General features: G+C 48.1%; 1 long non-coding RNA gene across 1 annotated transcript; it reads right to left on the reverse strand.

The window, feature by feature from the left end:
- Positions 1-513: 513 nt before the first annotated feature.
- On the reverse strand, positions 514-2,855 carry LOC145722858 (uncharacterized). Its single transcript, XR_014147432.1, has 2 exons — positions 2,033-2,855; positions 514-1,828 (listed from the first exon to the last, which is right to left on the reverse strand). It is a non-coding gene; the product is annotated as an uncharacterized LOC145722858 (long non-coding RNA).
- Positions 2,856-5,241: the final 2,386 nt, after the last annotated feature.

The raw sequence follows: 5,241 nt of genomic DNA on the forward strand, positions 1-5,241 counted from the left end.
GTGGGCAAATACTATTATTTTTGTCTTACAGATGAAGAAACTGAGAGAAATTATGTAACCAGCTCTGGGTCACACAGCTAGGAAGTGCCCAAGCCAGGACAGAAACAGCATACTACTTCAAAAGTGTATGGTCATTCAAAAGTGGGCAAAAGACTTGAATAGACATTTATCTGAAGAAAATACAAAAGGCCAATAAGCACAAAAAAGATGTCCAATAATAACTAATCACTAGGGAAATGCAAATCAAAACCATAATGACATACCACTTTACCCATTAAGATGGCTATTATTTAAAAAAAAACAGAAAATTATAAGTGCTGGGTGAGGATGTGGAAAAATTGGTATCTTGTGCTTCGCTTCTGGGAATGTAAAATGGCGCAGCTGCTGTGGGAAATAATTTGTTCTTCAAGAACTTAAATATAGAATTACCGTATTGATCCAGTAATTCCACTCCTAGATATATACCCAAGAAAACCGAAAGTAAGAACCTAAAAAGATACTTGTACACCGATGTTCAGAGCAGCTTTATTCACAATAACCAAAAAGGGGAAACAACCCAAAAGTCCATCTACAGATGAATGAATAAGCAAAATGTCATATATCCATACAATGGAATATTATTCAGCCTTAGAAAGGAATGGAGTTCTGACCCATACTACAACATGGAGGAACCTCGAGGACATTATGCTGCATAAAATAAACCAGTCACAAAAGGACACCTATTGCATGATTTCACTTACACGAGGTACGTAGAATAGGCAAATTCATAGCTACAGAAAGTAAAATGAAGGTTCCCAGGGGCTGGGAGGAGAGGGGAAGGGGCCGCTGCTTAATGGGTGCAGAGTTTCTGTTTAGGATGAGGAAGAGGTTCTGGAGATGGACAGTGGAGACAGTTGCATGAGAATGTGGATCTACTCAATGCCACTGCGTTGCACACTTAAAAAGGATCACAATGGTAAATACCATGTTATGTATATTTTACGACCACAGTGGAAGTGTGCAGATTCGCCCCTTGCTGCCGCACTGTTGGTGGTTCCTGTCTTCCCCTCCAACTCAGTAACAGCACCTCGGCTGCAGGGGGCCAGGCTCCTGTCTGCTTCCCTACCCCAGGTGCTCTCAGCCCAGGTCCACCACCTGCAAGAGAAGGTGCTCAGCCCTGCTCTTCACCAAGAAGCCTTTGCTGTCTACACTGGCGCTCTGGGCTCTTTTAGGAATTTCCCTAAGACTTGGAGTCTTCGCTCTGATCTTAACGCCGAATTACACGTTGTCTTGTACCAGCGTCTGCATGTGTAATGATGACCCTGCGTCACCATCTAGATTCTACTTTGGATCCGGAGCAAAGGACAGAAGTGGAAATGCTGCAAACGATAAATAAGGGCTTCGTGACTTGCCTCGAAACGACAAGTACTGCTGACTTTTATGTCAACTCTGGCCTCTATCTCGCCTTTGCGTTGGTCTGTGTGGAAAGAACTGCAATTTCCAAAGTCAGGGCTAAAGAAGGGACAAATGAATGTAATTAGGAGACACAGGAAAGGAAGAGTAGGAGTTGGCCAGGCCGAGCTCTGGTTCGTTAACAAGGGCCTTCGATTCGGATGCCGCTCTTTGAGTAGTAGCAGCTTTAGAAATCTCCGCAGCCAGCGAGGCTGTAACGGCTTACAGGGTTATCAGCTTTTTATTTCTAAGCTGTTTTATATTCTGGGCACAGAACCGGCTAGGAGGGATACAAACCCAGGGGTAGTAGCTAGCCGCAGGTATGGCCTGTATTGAAACCCTGGCCTTTGTTCAAGTCGTTCTTATCGTACCTTCTTCAAATTGCTTGTTGGGTCACCTGGAAAGAAGTGATACAGCTGGGGAGTTGAGGAGGGGAAGGCAGGGGAATAGGGCAAGTGTTTAAAAGGTCACAAATTATGCAGCACTTGTGAAAAATTCTAATTAATTGGAAGCCCCTTTGACGATAGCTCCCCCCTCCCCCTTTTAGACTTCTGTGTAACGAAGGGCGAACGTCCTTGCAGGTGGAGGCATCCTGACATACCTGGCCTGGGCGGGACCCAGCAGATTTTCCGGCCGCCAGAGCCCGCTGGTCGCTCCCCCCACGGTGAAGACGTGAGGCGGGCGGACCTCACCCGAGGCGAAGTTGGATTGTGATGAACAGCGACCTCTAGCGCGCGGCTCGGGATTTGCATGCGGCTAAGAGGGCAGCCTGAAAATAGCCGCAGAGAGATGGGAATTCTTAATGAAATTCCCCACAAACAAAGGCGAGAGGAACGTTTCCTCATTGTTTTCCGTGGTAGAGACGCTCGGGACTGACCCGCTGAAGATTTCGTTCGTTTCTGCCGCGCACCACCAGCAGTGCCCGAGATGCTACTCAAACGTTGCTGGGTTTGGTTTTGTTTTTTGTGGGGTTTTTGTTCCCCTCCACATGGATCACGGGGATTTGTTTTTTAAAGCCTTCTCAGTTGCCTTTAGGGCTTCACCCTGGGGAGTTCCCCCAGGACCGGGTGTGCGCGCCGCCGCGTGCTGCAGAGAGGGCTGAGGCCAAAGGCGGGCGGGGAGGGGCGCTCACGAGGGGCCACAGGCTGTGTCCCCTGGGAGCTGTGGAGAGGGTCAGGGGCTCCTGCTCAGCCTCCCTCAGCGACAGCAGCTCTCAGAGGCGCTACTTACGGTGGCAGGCTGTTGAAGCCTTCTTTCCCCCCACCCTGGTGCTTCCAAGGGCAGTAAGCAGCCTAGAAGGTTCTTACCCTCTGTTCTTCCCTCGTATTCTGCCCCTCCCACTCTTCTTAGTCTCCAGGGCCAAGTTTAGGCCAAGCTAGCTCACAGGCTGATGGTGTTCATTCCCCCTGAATAATGGGGCCAGAGGGAGACCTCCCAGCTCTGTTAGGAGCCAGGAGGAGATGCTTCAGAGAAAGGCTAAAATCACAGTTCCTGGCCCATGACTTTGCTGTTTTGTCAGGGGAATAGGGGCTTGGGGTTGGGAAGGGACTACATTTTCCTGTAACTTCAACAGAGATGGATAGATTCAAGTACATATTTGCTGAATAACAGGGCTTGCCCTGCTGCTGCTTATTAACGAAGCTTCAGAGTGGAAATGCTGCATTTATTTGTTTGTTTGTTTTGCTGTGGCTTTTAAGCTGCGAGCACATCGCTGTGCTTGGGCTGTCCCAGTTTCATGAGTGCTCCCTCCTCCCTACATTATTAGATCAAAGATCTAAGCAGTTGCTTAAAGCAGGAGCCATCCTCAGAGTTGACAAATTGAAGCCAGAGATTCACACTGTCTTCGGCCACATGTTCCCCTAATGTCACATTTATGTGCCAGGAGCGGGGAGTGATTGGTGAGGGTGGGCACACAGATGAAGGGGGGGTGGCCATTACGTGACCAGATAGAGCCAGGGAGGCCTGTGGACGGTACTGGATCAACCAGCACGTTTGCCCAGATGACATGGCTGAGACTGTGGCCCAACTTGGGAACAGGTTTGGGGCAAGGGGATGGACAAGTTCAGGCCAAGGGGCAGGGCCACAGTGAAGAGGCTAAGATAGGCAGAGCTCCCTGGTTCCTGATACAAGGGTTCAACAGTCTTGGGCTTGGTCTTTGGTGATGTTGGAATCCCAGCCCAAGAAGGAAGAAAAGTAAAATAAAAATGATGGTTGGATAAAAGCAATACCAATAGAAGTAGGTGATTGTGGCTGAGGTGGTGGGGCTCAGTGGGGGAGGGTAGGTAGAATCAGAGGGGAAAAGTCTGAGGAGGAAGACGGTTTCCCTGGGAAAGGATCCATGTCTGTTCTCAGGCTGTGACAGGGCAAACAGAAAGATGGGTAGGAACACTAAATATCAAGAGAGGAAAGGACAGCAGGATTTGCTAGCAAACTGGATTAGGAATTGGTCAGGAAGGATTTGGAAAGACTCAAAGGGAAATGAAGATTTCTCAAAAGTTCTCTGTCAGGGAGTTGGCAAAATGGTGGCATTGACCAACTGGGCGCTCTGGAAGGGCCAGCTTTTTCTGGAGGTAGACGGTGAACCAGGTGTGTCCTGGAAACAGAGTTTCTGCTGGAGGAAGCCCGAGCTCACTCTTGATTCTCGCAGTCTCCCTTCTACAGCACCTCTGCCTCTGCCTGGCACCATTTCCATTCATCTGGCACGTGCAGCCCCCTACCCCCTACCCACCCCCAGCACCTGCCAGTGGCTGTCTCTCCTTCCTCAAATCTCCACACTGCTACTCCTTCCTCATCTCATGTTCTCACCGCTTACCTGTCAGAGCAGGCTAAGACACCCAGAAGGAAGCTACCATGCCCACCGTTGTCTGGCTGTTTCCAGACACTTGCCCAGATATTTACATGGCTCGTTCCTTGACTTCATTCAGCTTTCTGTTCAAATGTCACCTCCATGGAGAGACCTTTCCTATCTAAGATAACACCCCTGTCTTTATCTCCTTACCCACTTTTCTTTATGGAGCTTCATTGCCACCTGCTATATGTTTATGTGTGCTTTTTCTTCTTCCCCACTGGACTATAACGCTTCAGGGGCTCTATTATATTTAACACTGAATCTCTAGCATATGTGCCGGGCACATAGAAGATGCTCAATAAACATTCATTCAGCAAGTGACTTATAGATGTCTCTATGTAACATTGTTGGCATTTCTTTCCTTCTGGAAATGCTGTTCTCTTTATGATATTAGTTCTTGTCCCTTACTCTTTGACTGCAACCTCTTTGTTTTCTGTTCTATTTTTCAAGGCTCAGGTTCTTCACCTGTGCTTTTCTCTTCCTCCACATTATTCACTGAGGACCCCATGTACTCTCAGAGCTTTCTCTCTCACGTCTGTGCCCCTGTCTTGGCATCTCATCTGAGTTCCAGACCCATATTTCCAGCTGCCGGGTGGCCATTTCCATTTAGAAATCTCTTTTTTTTTTTTTTATTATGTTAATCCCCATACATTACATCATTAGTTTTAGATGTAGTGTTCCATGATTCATTGTTTGTGCACAACACCCAGTGCTCCATGCAGAATGCGCCCTCCTCAATACCCACCACCAGGCCAACCCATCCTCCCACCCCCCTCCCCTCTAGAACCCTCAGTTTGTTTTTCAGAGTCCATCATCTCTCATGGTTCGTCTACCCCTCCAATTTCCCCCGCTTCATTCTTCCCCTCCTGCTACCTGCTTCTTCTTCTTCTTCTTTTTTTTCCTTAACATATATTGCATTATTTGTTTCAGAAGTACAGATCTGAGATTTAACAGTCTTGCAC

Source organism: Leptonychotes weddellii, chromosome 8 (genome assembly GCF_054177405.1).
Source record: "Leptonychotes weddellii isolate Sample4059 chromosome 8, ASM5417740v2, whole genome shotgun sequence".
In the NCBI taxonomy this organism is placed as follows: domain Eukaryota; kingdom Metazoa; phylum Chordata; class Mammalia; order Carnivora; family Phocidae; genus Leptonychotes; species Leptonychotes weddellii.